The sequence below is a fragment of the Typopeltis vanoorti genome, chromosome 4 (assembly GCF_054136105.1).
Source record: "Typopeltis vanoorti isolate ZY-2024b chromosome 4, IOZ_Tvanoo_1.0, whole genome shotgun sequence".
Taxonomy (NCBI): Eukaryota; Metazoa; Arthropoda; class Arachnida; order Uropygi; family Thelyphonidae; genus Typopeltis; species Typopeltis vanoorti.
The window spans coordinates 72,661,176-72,678,100 of record NC_143552.1 but is presented as its reverse complement, the minus strand read 5'-3'; the positions used below and the strand labels follow the sequence as shown (position 1 = coordinate 72,678,100).

At 36.3% G+C, this 16,925-nt stretch overlaps 1 protein-coding gene and 1 pseudogene across 4 annotated transcripts in view; one reads left to right on the top strand and one right to left on the bottom strand.

The window, feature by feature from the left end:
• LOC150107404 (inositol polyphosphate-4-phosphatase type I A) overlaps nt 1–16,925 on the top strand; it is a 484,038-nt gene that overhangs the window by 107,325 nt on the left and 359,788 nt on the right. The gene's annotated exons all lie outside the window — the stretch shown is intronic.
• Nucleotides 3,761–3,873, bottom strand: LOC150107405 (U4 spliceosomal RNA; annotated as a pseudogene).

Here is a 16,925-nt window from a genome sequence, read left to right as displayed (position 1 = left end):
TAATGTCAGCTCTTTGCTTTATGCAGATGATGTTATACTTCTAAATAAATCTGCTACAAGTCTGCAGGATTCTCTGACTAAATTGAATAACTGTTGTAATAGATATGGTATGAAGGTGAGCAATAAAAAGACAAAGACAATGAAAATAGGTAGAATCATTGAAAATGTCAACTGTGTTGTTAATAGAGAACCTGTGGAACAAGAAAAACATATCAGCTACTTAGGCACGATTTTTAGTGAAGATGGTAAATTAAATATAGAAATAGACAACAGAATCAGCAAAAGCTGGTATGGTAGGAAGTCAATTGAATAAATTCATATGGAATAAGAGAGAAATTAGTCGGAACACAAACTTAGCTATATACAAGACGGTGTTCAAACCAGTTTTAACTTATGGATCTGAGAGCTGGGTCAATAGTAAAACACTTGACCAAAGACTAGAGACTGCAGATATGAGAGTCCTGAGAAAGATTATAGGCGTGAACAGATGGCATCAATGGCAATATCATATTAAAAAGAGGATATTAGGAAAGAACTTGACATTGCCGGCATCCAGGAATGCGTTAGCAGAGCTAATCTCAGGTGGTATGGTCACTTAAACAGAATGGGCGAAGAAAGATTAGCAAAACAAGTGTTCTCTGCCAGGTTGGCAGCAAAATGATCCAGAGGAAGACCAAGATATAGGTGGTTTGATGTACAAAGTGCTTTAGATGATAGAAATATGAAATCTGATAATGTTGGAGTCTTGACAAGTAACAGACTGATTTGGAGGAAAATTGTAAATAGGACGTTAGTAATGATGTAATTTTTTTCATGTAGTACTATCATATCCTGTACACCCTTTGAAGATACATGGCAGGAATTTGATGATGATGTATTATGTATTTAATTTTATGTATCATCGTGGGATTTACATAATGAGGATAAGATTTATGTAATTTTATTATCATTTTCTTTAATATAATTACTGAAGAGTGCACCTATGTTCAGATCCTCAGACAAAACAGATTTCTCTTTTTGGGTCAGTGCTTCTGCATTGCAGCTACAAAGATTATTTTACTGTTGTTGCTTTTCATCAGAAAACTCTGGATTCAAATCCTGTCTAAGACAGAAGTTGCTGATTAATTGTTATGACTATTGAATTGAAGGTGAGCTAGCCAGCCTTGTACAGAGACAAGTGGGATTTTCTTTCCAAAAATTAGGGTTTTTTCATTCTGCAAAACAAGCAAATGGCCAGAGAACAACTCAAGTACTAAATATGATTGTCTTTATAACCTTAGTGCCTGACCATATATATTCTGTCTAAACTAAATCAAATCTACTCTTTTGTAGGCACACCTATAGCCTTTTTTGACATAATCACATCACATTCATAATTTCATCATTCTTCAGAAAAACTTATTGTCCTTTTTCCTATACAAATTTAAAAATCTAAAACAACTGTTGGGGATGGTACACTCCAGGAACCTGCTAAGAATTGATGATATTATTAAAAAAAAAAAAAAAAAAAAGACTGTTGATTAACTGATGGCTTTTCTTCCTGGATCAACCCATCTGCTTTCTCGCATATGTTCCATTTTTATCTTATTCCTTTTCAATAGATAATTCCATGGGTATTATTCTATTGAATTATCTTCCACTATTCTTCCACATTCTGTTTTGGTTTTCATCATTTTGGTGATAGATGATGAAACAGTGAACTTTATCATTATATTCTGCATTCCCTCCACTTTCTTGAGAGTACATATCAGAAATTTAATTATTGTGATGTTCCTCCAGAGCAATCCTAGCCTATAAAGATACATTCTATCCATTCACATTTCAACTTCAAATCTGTTCAACTGCCTCCTCCTTTTTGTATTCTCTTTAACTCTGTCAGACTTAATGATGTACATTTTTTTATGTGTTGTAGTATTTGCTTGTATTCGTTTGTTTGATCGTTTTCTCTCTCTCACTCTCTCTCTCTTCCTCCTTCTTTCACTCAATACTTATTTCTTTTATTTGTGACTATCGATTTATCTTCAGTTAGCTTTGTCACTCTATGCTATGTTTAGATAGCTCGGATACAATGAGAATTCTAGAAATTTATTTTTATTTAATGACTGCGCCACCAGGATTCTCTTGGGTGGTATTTGGGATATACTATGTTTAATTAAGAATCTTAATTACTGAGTCGTGGCTATTCTTTCGAAACTTCTGCTCACAAGTTCGTAATTTTTTTTTTACAGATAGTGCTCATTAACAATACAAAACATATTTAAGTCAATAGCAATTATACAAGATAGTACACTACTATATTAAATTCCCCTTAATTGCATCCTACGCTACAAGTTATGATATTGCAACATATATATATATATACAGGGTGTTCGGGATAAATTTGACATATTTATAATTAATTATATTTTTCCGTAAGTTACATGTATTAACACACACTTCTCTTCATTTAAAAGTTTGGACCCTTCTTCATTCATATACAAGATGTCAGAAAGGATGGATAGCTGGAACCCACCTGAATCATGGAAGAGAATAACTTGTATCATGATGATTCGTGCCCGCCATCAAAATAAGGATATTACGACTGCTGCCCAATGCTCCCTGAATACAGTAAAAACAATCAGGCATGAACTAGAGACTTGCAATGGTGACTACGAGGATGTAGCAAGAAGAAAGATCCCTAGCAGACGATCTGATTGCGTTCGTACAGCAGAATTCCTCGCAAATCTGCAGGAACAGGTGTTGAAGAACCCTGGCATTGGAATTCGGGCTTTGTTCGTGGAGTTGCTAACTGTAGTCAAGCCCTGGATAACAAGGGTAGCCAATGGTAGGCCGTATGTATGGCAGCAGGATTCGGCCCCTTGCCACACCTCTGGGAAAAGTCAAAAATGGTTGTCTGAAAATTTCTACGACTTCACCAGTCCAAATGTTTGGCCTCCAAACTCCCCAGACCTTAACCCCATGGATTATTTTGTATGGGGCGCAGTTGAAAAAGACACCAATCGCACTTCCAGTAATACAAAAGCCCAGTTAATGGATAAAATTAAAACAGTTTTTGCAGCCCTTCCCAGGGAGACTGTAGCATCAGCTTGTTCGAGGTTCCGAAGCAGAATTGAAGCTGTGATCGATGCTAATGGTGGTTATTTTGAGTAAATCTTGTTGATAGTATTGTAATTAACTCTGCCTGTAATGTTTTTTTGTCAATTCATTAAATTTAATAGATACAAAGAAGATTTTCTTTTTCCTTACGAAACTGTCAAATTTATCCCGAACACCCTGTATTGCGCTTCACCACCCCTTCCACCCCCGATTGATCGGGGGTGGAAGGGGTGCCGAATATAGAAACTATATAAAGTTCGGCGATTCCAATCGTAAGCAAATATCTGGAAAGTGGCACCTGATCCATTTGGTAGTGCAAACTGAAGCAACTCACAGAAAGGGTGGTGCAAGCTCCGATCACTATTCTTGGTATTTACTTATAATGTGAATATAGCTCCTAGGAACTGTATTAATGTTATACATTATGAGAGAGGGTCACTACCCAGACCGGTTTCAACCTTTTGAATAAGTAAAGCCGTCTCTAAAAACATTCGGACGATCCCTAGGCCACTCAATAGTTGGCGAAAGACCGTCCATATCAGCGTTGGCTCCACTCAGTGATGGCCTTCCACCCACCACCACCACCACCGAGCAGAACCGCTCATTTTCCGGAGAAAAGCATTCACCGATAAAGCCTCTCACCGGGCCGTACCGGAAAACACTTTCCCCAGAGACTCAAATTGCTCCCTTAAGGCTAAACCTTAAAAGAGCGAACTCATATTAGCAATAGCCGAGCCTCAGTTAAACTTCATTGGCTACAGCATTGCCAGACCGGTTTCTCATAATATAAAACACAGCTCCTAGGAGATGTATTACTGTTTCACATTATGAGAGAAGGTCACTACCCAGACCGGTTTCAACGTTTATTGAGGTCTCGTCAGTGAGTAGGTAGACTCTAGTTAATACCAAGTTTGTAGTGAACAGAACTTACATCCCTTCTATGAGAATTGCCAAGAAGATGTCCTAATAAATTACTAATTATATGAAGAGCCAAAGGCTTCAATTCGGCGACATGAACTTATTTAAGTTTAGGAATATTGCATCACATATTGTTTCTTAGCCGAATAAGAAACTCAAAGAGTTTCATGCCGAATATAGAAACTATATAAAGTTCCGCGATGCCGAGCGTAAGCAAATACCTGGATAGTGGCACCTGATCCATTTGGTAGTGCAAACTGAGGCAACTCATAGAAAGGGTGGACAAGGCTTCGATCACTATTCTTGGCATTTACCCATAATGTGAACATAGCTCCTAGGAGCTGTATTACTGTTCTGCATTATGAGAGAAGGTCACTACCCAGACCGGTTTCAACCTTATGTATAGGTGAAGCGGGCTCTAAAAATAAGACGATCCCGAAAGATCGCCCAACTCAGCGTTGTTCCACTCGATGACAGGCTCACCCCGTCACCGAGAAGAACTTCCCAGCATTGGCTCTACCCAGTGGCAGGCTAACCTCACCACCAAGCAGAGCCATAATCTTAGCGGTGCCCCCCCCTCATTCAGAGACAGGCAAAAACCTACCTCAAAGCAGAGCCTCTCAAAGCCAGATCCACCCTGGACCGGTTTCCAGCCTCATTGGGGGTCTCATCAGTGAGTAGGTAGACCTAGTTAATACCAAGTTTGTAGCAAACAGAACTTACATCCCTTCTATGATAATTGCCAAGAAGCTGTCCTAATAAATTACTAATTATATGAATAGACAAATGCTTCAATTCAGCGACATGAACTTATTTAAGTTTAGGGATATTGCATCCCATATTGTTTTTTAGCCGAATAAGAAACACAAAGAGTTTCATGCCGAATATAGAAACTAAAGTTCGGCGATTCCAAGCGTAAGCAAATACCTGGATAGTGGCACTTGATCCATTTGGTAGTGCAAACTGAAGCAACTCATATGCATACTCATACGCAGTATGACTCTGCATATGAAAAGGATATTCTTTCCACCTTTTTACCAAAACCGTCAATTTGGTGGAGATATGTCGATGACGTGTTCATCATCTGGAAGGATACCATGGAAAACCTTGTCGTGTTTCTGAACAAAATCAACTCACTACACAATAAGATCAAATTCACTATAGAACTAGAGAAGAACAAAGAACTTCCTTTTATTGACATCCTCGTGAAGAAAGAAGATAACAATTTCCAACTCTCCATTTACAAGAAACCCACAGATACTGGTAGATATCTACATTATTCGTCCAACCATCATAGATCACAAAAACACAGCATCATTCACATGCTCCGTAATAGAGCCTTAAGGTCTATTTCAAAAGAAGCAGATGTACAGAGAGAACTGTCACTAATAGCTAACACTCTATCTCTGAATGGATACCCTTCTAACATTTTAAACAAATTGCTATTTAAAGACAACCCAACAACGTGTTATGGTGCCCCAATATGTGTCCACAGCTGTCATTCCATATATTAATTCAGTTTCCACAAAATTGGCGAGAATGTTAAAAGCTCATAACATCAGAGTGTTTTTTAAACCAGCTACTATGATCAGACAAATCTTAAGATCACCCAAAGATGAGGTACCTTTCTTCAAATGTCCTGGAGTATATGAAATTCCATGCACGTGTGGCCTTTCTTACATTGGCCAGACTTCTAAAAGTTTTGAAATAAGACAGACGGAACATGTGGGGGATGTCAATCATAACAGATTCATCACATCTGGTTTAGCTCATAATTTCTCAACATCAAATCACATTATAGATTGGAAAAACAGTTCTATGCCCTACATCGAGAATGACTACAGACACAGAACTTTAAATGAAGCAGCTGTGGTACTACGCACAGGCAATAAATTAAATAGAAATCAAGGTATTATTCTTAATGACATATGGAAAAATCTCATCATCTCTCTCAGTTCAACAGAACTACAATATGCAAAAAACTACACAACACGTGGTCATGTTAATGATTCTGACTGAAGCATTCGAACACATGCACGCCATCAAACACGAATGATCAAATGTAACGTCCTAACAGTTACTAAAGTGTATGTTTTACATGTAACTTAATGCATTTGTTTTCACACCAGTTCAGCCTTGAAAATGCTAGACAGTGGCTAGTGAAACTTGTTGGCTTTTTGTATATTTTATCATTTATCTTCTGGTCTTTTAACAATAAAAGTTCTTTATTTTATGTGCTCCGTCTGTATCGCTGCAAATTTCAAATCTATCCTTAGCGTTGCGAAACACATTTTGGAGCATTTCAGGATTTATGTTCTGCACTTCCAACTGAATGCATTCTTTAAGTTCAGTGATTCAGTTTAAGTTTAATGATTTAGACATTCCAAGTCAGATGTTAACTTTTGGAGAGTCTGCCATTCTATAACTTCGGATGGTTTTTCATTGGTCTAGATACGACAATTGTTTCGATTGACTTTACCACACATGTGGAAATTCGCCTCAATCGCTGAATAAGATATTATCCAATAAACCTGCGTTTTCGATCTGATCCAGAAATTCTGCACACCTTGCTGCTCGATTTAGATAATCCTCTTCATTTAGGGCATGCTGTACCTGAATGAGATAAGCCTTTTTCATCAGAGTCGAACACAAGATTCTATGAACTGTTGTCTTGGATATGTTGAGACTTCGACTGGCTTTCTAGCTGACGTTGTTGGTTAATTCTCGAACAATTGTCGTACTCCTTCGATACTGTTACGTGCTTTCCTTAACATCCTCTTCCAACCTCGTCGTGTATGGATACAGTTCTTTAAAATTTGTTCACAAGTTCACGAATTGCTTTTTCTGTAGGACCGGTTCTGTGAAATTTCCTTGTAAATCTTTCTCTGATTTCGTTACCTCGCACTCCTTTGATATGGGATGTTACAACAAAGATGCGTTCTTGTGTATTCATTATTAGAGTTAGAGTTCTGAAAGAAGATGAAAATAAAATTAAGAAATAATTTAGAAATTTTTACATCGATAACACATATTAAACATGAGTTTTTAAAAAATTCGTCCCATTTCACTGAAATAGATAGCTAAGTCTGGGACACCCTGTGGCAATGGTGCACTCAGGATTTAGTCTTGGAGGGGGGGGGGAGATTGAGCACTCAAGATTTAATCTTGGGGGGAGGGCGAGTTGAGTAGACGATTTGAGAATACACACTGCGCATTGCATACGAGCTATGACTGAGCATCTGCAGCAGGGCCGAATTTAGACTTGCTGAGGCCCTAAGCTATACAAAACCCAGAGGCCCCGTACCGTTTTAAATCACATCAGCTGGTCTTATTGTTTTTTTTATTTGAGGCCCCGGCAGATTGCGAGGCCCTAAGCTATAGCTTTTTTAGCTTATTCATAAATCCGGCACTGATCTGCAGTGATCGCCAATACATGATACCCGTGTTCTCCTCTGGACCGGCTAGGGCAAACGGAGTAGTAGGACCCGAGCACTACTTCGTTCGCTTTGCGTTCACAGCGGCCAAGATTCCCGAGCGCTATAGGGTATTCCCACCTTATGTGACCTCTAATTCATAAGTAGTATATAAATAAAAGATACGATACAGCATAAATTAAAAATTTATGACATTGCCCTTGAATTATATATCTGGCTGAGATAGAAAGCAACTAAAAGCACTTTTCTTATGTTTACAATCTCTGAACAATTAAATGTTATTCTCTTTAAGTTCTTTACCCACATGGGTTTTTACAAAAAATATGAAACTCCAGATAGTAATACACAATTTACATTTTATTTAAAAGATTTGTGACCTCTGTAAAAGTTGATGCAAATGGAAAGAATATCTTCTACTGTATTGAATTTTACAATGTTTCTTAAGGACTATAAACTTATACTGGCCTATATAATGTTGTGATAACCTCCATGTTGTTAGTTAGAGCAGAAGAAAGACTGTTGTAGAAGGTGCTTAGTTACAAAGTATATTATACTTAACAGGAAATTCTTGTTTTAGTTCTTTACCCAAGTGTAAGCAAACAAAGTCGTCTTCAATTGCCTCAGTATCCCATGATGCAAAGAACATATCCAAAAGGGTGTATAAATTGCTTTGCATTATGGGAAGGTTCGCTACCTAGACTAGTTTCAACCTTTATTGAGATGAACAAGGGACATTTATCATCATAGGCCTAGAGTAATATAGGAGTGAAAGAGAACCTGATAGTATTAGGAGATAAAAGATAGATAGTAAGAGATATAGAAAAAATGTCTGAGCTTCCTTATATTATCATATAGCTAAAAGCTATCATTTTCTATTTTCTATTATCCAGTCTTATGTAGCTGAACAACCAACATTTCACGCAGAATGCACCGGTTCTTGTCTGATCACCGAAGTTAAGGAGCATTGAATTCGGTTAGTACTTGGGAGGGTGAACACCTGGAAACAATAAGTACCATTGGCGAGTTTATTCTGCCGCCTGTTTGGCCGAGTGGAAAAAGGCAAGGAAAATTCTACAAACAAATAGAGGGGACAGCCATGGGTTCTCCACTCTCCCCACCCTTGGCCAACTTTTATATGGAGACTTTTGAAGAGCAAGCCTTGAACTCTGCACCACAAAAACCAACCATTTGGCTTCGCTATGTAGATAATGTATTCGCTATTTGGCCACATGGCTCCGATGCACTCCTCTCTTTCTTAACACACTTAAACAACCAACACCCCAGAATCAAATTCACCCTGGAAGAGGAAAAAAACAACTGCATTCCGTTCTTAGACACACTGGTCACCTGCCAGCCTGATGAAACCTTGGTTTTCTCAGTATATAGAAAACCCACCCATACAGGCAGATACATTCACCAACAATCCCCCCCCCCCCCTTCACAACAATATGGAGTCATTAAGACACTACACAACAGGGCTAAACTTATCTGCTCGAATGACAATGCCCTAACCACAGAACGAAACCGCATCCTCAACACATTCTCAGCCAATGGCTACCCCCCCCCCCCCAAAAAAATCCAAAAAATATTAAAACCAATAAACCACACACCCCCCCCTCCCCCTTCACAACAAGGATTACTCTAAATCCATCACCATACCTTACATCCGAGGCACCTCAGAAAAAATCACAAAAATCCTAAAAAAACATAACTTAACTTCTTGTTACAAACCATATAAAAAATTGGCATCCCTTATCTGCACAACAAAAGACCAACCTCCCCCCCCTAGACCTACCTGGGGTGTACCAGGTCCCTTGCAGCTGTAAGCTGTCCTACTTCGGCCAAACAGGCAGGACAGCAAATATCAGAATTTCAGAACACAAGGACTACATCTGGTTTCACCAATACAGCCACTCTGATCTTGCTGACCATGCTCTGGATACCTGCCATAGAATACGGTGGAAAAAAGCCAGGATAATACACCGTAGCAAATACAGATATGAAAGACTTTTCATAGAATCAGCTTCAGCCCTAAGAAACGAACCAAACCTCAACAAATTTGGCTGCATGAGACTTCCTCAAATTTGGGAAACCTTCATCAGAAGACCTCCAGCCCAATCGCCCAAGTATACCAACATCGCCTGCTAGAGGGCACCATCAGGACTTTAGGAGAAATAATAGCTTCATTCTTCTTACTCATTTATTGTTTGTGCTGTGCCTGCGTGCACGTATCTTGTGCCTAAGTTCTTGAAAATGGCAGCGTGACGTTGCCGAAATATAGAAATATATTAAAATTTATTTTAATGTATATCCTAGTACTTTGTAATTTCCTGAAATAATATAGTGAAAAAAAAAAAAGGATTAAACTAAATTTATTATACCACATAACATACGTTTTTATATAATGAAACCTGTGGCAAATTCATCACTAAAAAAAACACACACACTAACCACATTGATAACTTTTAATATGTAAATATTTCATCCCGAGTAGTGTTTCCAAATTCCCGACATTTTGGAACCTTCGGGAATCAAGAACGGGAAATCATATTTCCCGTTATCGATTTCCCAAAATATTATTTTGGGAATTCTCGAGAATTCCTGCAATAATATTTTTTATTTAATTTTCGTTGATCATCTGTAATAATGACTATAACAATATATGTTAATAAACAGAAAAGCCGTAGAGAAGGTGGGGCAACTGGGGTTCGTGGTCCCGGCACAGTCTTTCAGAGGTTTCGAGACACTCCTGTATGTAAAAGGTCGGAACAAAAAATGAGTAAATGAAATTTCCTAAATGGAGGTTGACTGGAATTTCATGACTAGTGCATCTCTTGCACTGAGTTCTAAACAGGGGTTACTATGGTATCATTTTGGCTAGGTTTCTGTTATATTTCAGGTTTTCTTAAAACATAAACGATGTAATTAATGCAAACTTTATTTAACCAAACCTTATAGTATACAGCCAGTTTTTACATATATCACACAATGTATTAACATTCCCAATCTCATTTAAATATTTTATTTGTTAAATTAAACATTAATAGAAAACACAGATGCAAAGATTATTCGTTTGAAAATTAAAAAATACTTCAGTTTTTATTTGTCATTTTTAAAATGAAACACTAAGAAACATAGAGCATTAATTATTCAATCAGACAATCGTGATCTTTGCTTTGTAACAAATTTACTTGCTGTGGAAAAATTTCTTTCATTTTCTGTAGACGTTCGTCGAATTGTTAAGAATGCGTCTAAAAGCATCTTCAAGTTGGGAGTGAGAGAATGCGTTGCTTCATCTAAGCTCATTTCCTTTTCAATTTTCATTTCCAAAATATTTGCTTCTCTAAGGAAGCAAATATTTTATCTGCATACATAGGGCTAGGCTTTGTTGTCGAAATTGATATTGCTTTAGTCAATTCACTCTTCAGATCAGATTCTGATTTAATGTCAGAACTCTCTGTAAGGACATCCTTTATTTCTTTTATTGAACTTCTTCTGCTGTAAATGTTCCTTTAAAAAGTCTTTCCATTAATGACTTCGCCAATCGTGAAATTTCATTCTTTCTTGACAAGGCAAAAAATTCATCCTCTTCCATCTTACATAAACAACTAACGTTGCTCAAGTACTTTGTGAGAGACACAAGATCTCTATTTCTATGTTTAATCAATTCAAATTTTATTTCCTTTTAAAAGCATTTGGCTCATTGAAGAATTCTGTTTTTCTAAATTACTGAACAGGAACTAAAAAAATTCCTTCACTTGTGAGAATATTAGCTTCTCTATTGCTTAAGGCTTCAACTGCTAATCTTACAGGTTGTAAGCAGTTCAACATACCTCTCAGTATTTCATAATACTCTTCTTTCCATAAGTGATCGAGTTTCAACTCTCGTAAAACAGTCTTAATCGGATTTACAATCTTTAAAAATCTCTCTATCATTCTCTCCAGTGTGTTCCAGCATATTTTACAGCCAAAAATGACTTCTAGTTCCTCCCTCTTTTCATTCTTGGTTATTTCTTGCTGCAAAAGATTATTTTTTACTGGAGAATATTTAAATATTTTCATAATTCTTCGTACGCTGCTAATTGCCGAAGATAGATCATCTCGCAAATCATACTGATCAGCTCGTGCCACACCATGTAACTCAGAATCACTGTTATCATCTTTATTGTATTCAGAATCTGTATTGAATTCACTATTACTGCTACAAGTCACTGATGCTTCACCTTTCAACTTTTTAACATAAAATACTTTTGTTACAGCTAGATGTAGCGCATGGGTGTAGCAGTACTGTTGAATAGCCGGTGATAATTTTCCGAATTTTTTCATAACAGCTGCACCGTCACTTGTAATTGCAACTGCATCACTTTCAAGTTTTAACTGAAAGTTTCTAATCTTTCCTGAAGCAAGGATAACACTTTTTTCGCAGGACAGTTCCCATGTGTTCTTATTAAACCAAGGTTCATAGATGTCTCATTGCAGTATACGTGAATATTCATGTATCTGCGATTCTTGCAACTGGTCCACTCGTCTATTGAAATACTCAGTTTTTTATTATCATATTTGAATACTTCCAATTTCTGATGTACAGTTGTTTCACTTTACTATAATTATTATGTATTAGTGTCATAACCGAGATGGACTTTTTTGCAACTGCATTCCTTTGCTTGTGAAACTTTCTGTAATAAACTCACTTTTTGTGATGGTGTTGACTGCATCCCATCCAAGGCGGCTAATTTGCTTATGGTTTCTTCTAAATCCAGTCCCGTGACATAATGTAAAATTGTTGTTTGTCTCTTAGAAGATGAAGGCATTGGCTCATCATAAGTCAATTCAGACTGTTTTTTCCTTTTCATTCCATGAATGTATACTAGGTGCCTATGTAGACTGCTGGTTGATGATGCTTTGCATTGCAAAATTTTGGAGCATATCTGACAATAAGTTGATTCGTTATCTTTATCTTTTCTAAAATATTCCCAACATTCTTTATACTCTTTACTCATCGTGATGGCAATCTATAAAAAAAATATATTAAAATATGATTTAATAAAAAATAATTTATTAAAAATTTTCCCGATTTCCCAACCAAATTTTCGGGGGATTCGGGAATGGAAAAACGAAAAAAATTCCAGAGAACGAGCTGGAATTCTTTCCCGCCCGGAAACCCTAATCCGAAGTATCTTGGGACATCATCAGTACAGTAATTCAAACAATACTAGGAATAGCATAGTGTAGCAGTGCTTCAGCATTCTCTTTAAATAGCCATTCAGACCTAAACCTGCACTGATATATAAAAGGCAAGTTTGGACCATAGGATATCATGATCAGCATGGAGTGGACACCGATCACAATATCCTATGATCCAATATTTGCCTTTTACATTGGTTCAGGTTGAGGTTTGAGCAGTTATTTAAAGAGAGTGCTGAAGCACTTCTGCACTGTCCAAATTTAAATTGGAATGACTGTTTCTCTATTGCCAAGATTTGGGAGAGTCTCATCCTTATAAATAGCAATCAATAATGCCCCCCCATTTTAATAATAATAATAATTATTATTATTTTAATTTCATTTAATTTGTTTAATTATGTAATTTCTTAATTTCATGAAGAAATGACACAGTGCTGTGTCATTTCTTTGTATAATTAAATTTAATTTTATTTCAAATGACTTAATTTTAAATTTAGGCCTTAATTGTAATCTTATTTTATTGTAACCACTCAGTAGGCGGCATCCAATACATGGCTCAGCTCTGTAAATAGGATTAACATTCTTTGTTGTAGCTTCACTTTGTGATTATACTGATGTAGTGATGATGACCAATTAGTTTGTGGTTGAAATATTTGCAGTAATAAAATAACTATATTCTTGTGAATAAGTATGTGTAATAAATGTTATAATGGCACAAATTCCATTAAAAAAATTCATCTTACACTTTCTTATTTACTGAGGGCTGATGACCCACCTATGTGTGAAAAATGCAATGTGTCTTACCATTTGTTATATTCTGGTGGAGTGCCAGCACTTCACATGAAAGATGAATGAAATCTTTACCTATCTAGCTGAGCCATATACACCTAGGTAGATGTTATCACTCATACAAATTGCATGCCATTTTTAACTTTTTACAAAGAATTAATTTATACAAACACATTTTATAAATTTTTTTATAATAATAAATAAAATACACCTCTAAAAGGATGTGTGTTTTGCATTATGGGATACTAAAGCAATTAATGTGAAGTCACCTATCTGTATATACAAGTAGCCTAGTTGTGAAAATACTTCACACTCAAACTTTATTCGCTTGCATTTGGATAAAGTATTAAATTGCCAAGAATATAGTTTCTTGGCAACTTTAATTTAATTTCATTAGTTTTCTTGAAAATATGATTAATCAGTCCACATTTTGGTTTTTCAATGCAGAAATATACAGGTGTAGTTGGTAATATACTTTTTATACTGATGGTAACTTTATTTTTCAAACTTTATTATGCACATTTGTATACTAGCAGTCTTGTCAAAAAGTGACCAAATATCATCATGTGAACATATTATCATAGGCTGCCAATTTGTCACAACCAACAGCAGAAAATTTTGGTCATACACTTAAACTCAAGAGAGCTAAAAAGAAACCCAAAGCTCAAAAACCACTGCCTGAGACAATCATGAGTTTCATATCATGAAGTTTCAATAAATTATACAAAGTAACTTTTAATACTTGAACACATTTAAGCTAGCAATGCTGTTAAAGGACATCTTACACAATACTAAAGAATGTTGTTTATAGTGAATTATGTTAAGGTTAAATAAACATAAAAAAAAACATGATTTGTTACAATTAATTTGTATTAAAAAAGCATATGTAATTCTTACTTCCAAATGTTAAAATGATTGCATATTTTTACAGTTTATAATATTTGTACATTATGTATACAGTAAACTAAGTCAGTATTATGGATATTTATTGAGATATGAGCATTTAAATTTAAAAGATATAACGGCATTGTATTCAAAAATATTGAAATGGATAAAATAGATAAGGGACTTAGGGACATCATGGTGAACATGCTAAAAATTCAGGCACATTGTCAGAAGCTGTGAATAGAGCACGATGGATTATGGCAGTAGTGAGGACTTCATAAAGATGAAGAGATTATTAACTAATTCTACTAATGGTTCATTAATTCCCTGACCTAAATGCAGAAAAAACTTTTTGGCAGTCAGTGTTATTGAAAACAAACAAAAATTTACAATAGTTGATTGACAAAGTCTTAATCACTCTACATTAGATTATATGTACATGAGATATTTGAGGCAATGAGAGGAATTTGGCAAGAGTTCAGAGGAGAGTAACTAAAGCACAATACAATATTGAATATGTTGGATATATGTACAGATTGAGTGAATGCTCTGCAGAGCATGGTAGGTAAGAGGAAAAGGATAATTCCTTACCTAATACAAAATTTCAGTACAAAATCCTTACCTAATACATTGGGTAAGGATTTTGTACTGAATTTATGTAGAAGAGATTCTTTATAGAATGGAGGAAAAGAGGGAGAGGAAGAATGAGAAGCTTCTCTAAAAGGATGGATGGGCGAAGAGGGTACTGGTGTTTTTGCGTGAACTAAATATAATGTGACAGGAGAGCAATGAGTGTAGAAACAGTGAATTTGCTTAAGCCTTATAATGTACCTTGCTGTAGTTAGTGATAGCCTCCTATGATGAGCCTAGCATCTTCTTGGTGATCTGATAATATAATAAAAGATGTCATTTTTCAGTCACATGAATTGTAATTTTTCCTCTATATTGTCTGAAAGAAGGAAGGATGGCACAAAGAGGGTACTGAATATTAGATGTTTTTTGCAGGAACTAAGCATAAAGTATTTGAAGACAGAGAGGAACTGTATGCGAGAGACGGCTTGCATTTGAATGAGGAAGAATGTGGGCATCTCTGAGCAAGTCAGTGTGTCAATGCAGAGAAACTGGAATTATCAGGGTGGATAGTAGCAAGGATGACCTCTTGTGGGAATAAGTGCTTGAGAGAAGGGGGTATACATTGGGTAATGCTGAATCCAGTAGAGTCTGGCAGGGATAATGATAGGTATAGAAACAGTGACAATACCTTGATTCTTTATACTAATGCCAGGAATATCTGGAATAAAGGAGATTAATTGGTGGCACTGATAGCATCAACCTGTCCAAAGATTATTGGGATCTCTGAGATGTGGTTGACGGAAAATGATATACTGATAGGAATAGAAGCAGCAGGGTATAGCATTTTTTGACAGGATAGGAAGGGCAAATGCAGTACTACTTATGATAAGTGATAAGTTGTGTCCTCTCAGAATGGAGAATTTAGATGGCAATGGCACTAATGGTTTTGAAAGCATATGGTGTGAGGTAGACGTGGGAAGGACAGAATATTTAGTGGGGGTGTTGCTACAAGCCAGGGAGCATAGAGGATGAAGAGCAGGAGATGTTTACATAGTTGAGCTTGGCAAGTGCAAGACAAATGCTTGTTATGGGAGATTTTAACAACATCAGTATAAATTGGGAAAAGGAAACTACATGTAGTAATAAGGGAATGGAATTTCTGGAATTGACAAAAGTCTTAGGAAACATGTAGTAGAAGGAAAACAAGGGTCAAGAATTTTTTAGATTTGGTCATAGCATCAGAAGATCCAATTATAACTGAGATGGCATCTCTGCCCCTGGTTGGAGAGAGTGACCATGTGGTTTTGACTTGGAAGATGAATAGACATGCAGGAGTATCAATGAGAAAGGAATGCATGTGGAATTATAAGGCAGGTGATTATAATAATCTTAGATATCAGCTTGGGACATTTCCATGAATGGAGGAATTGGAAGTGCAAGATATTATCAATGCTTGGGAACTTGTAAAGGAATATTTATTTCCAACAATAATAAGCTGTATACTGAGAGTGAAGAAGATAACAAATTTTAATGGAAAGTGGATGAAAACGATATCAAACAGAAACTGCAGGTAAAATAGAGGTTATCAAGAGATATAAGGAGATGGGTGGAGAACAGGTGCATGAAGAATATAAGACTCAGGCTAGGAGAGTAACTAGTATGGTAAGGAAGCCAAAACTGGAATGTGAGAAGAGATGGGCCCTGAGATCCAAAAAAAATCCTAAGGAATTTTTTTGCTATGTGGCCAGTAGGAGGAGAAATGATTGTGGAAACATGAGATTGTTGGATAAAAATGGGAATAGATTGACTGATGCAAAGGACATAGTGGAGTTCTTCAATGGATACTTTATTGGTGTATTTAAACCTGGAGAAGTAGGTTTTAATACTAGAGGGATAAGGCAGGAAGTGCAAAATTAGAAGTACAAGAAGAGAGTGTGTATTTCAAATGCTGAGTACTCTGGATGTCAATAAAGCAATGGGATTGGATTGGATTTTACCACAGGTTTTGAGAGAATGTGCTAAAGAAATGACAGCTCCATTGATCTA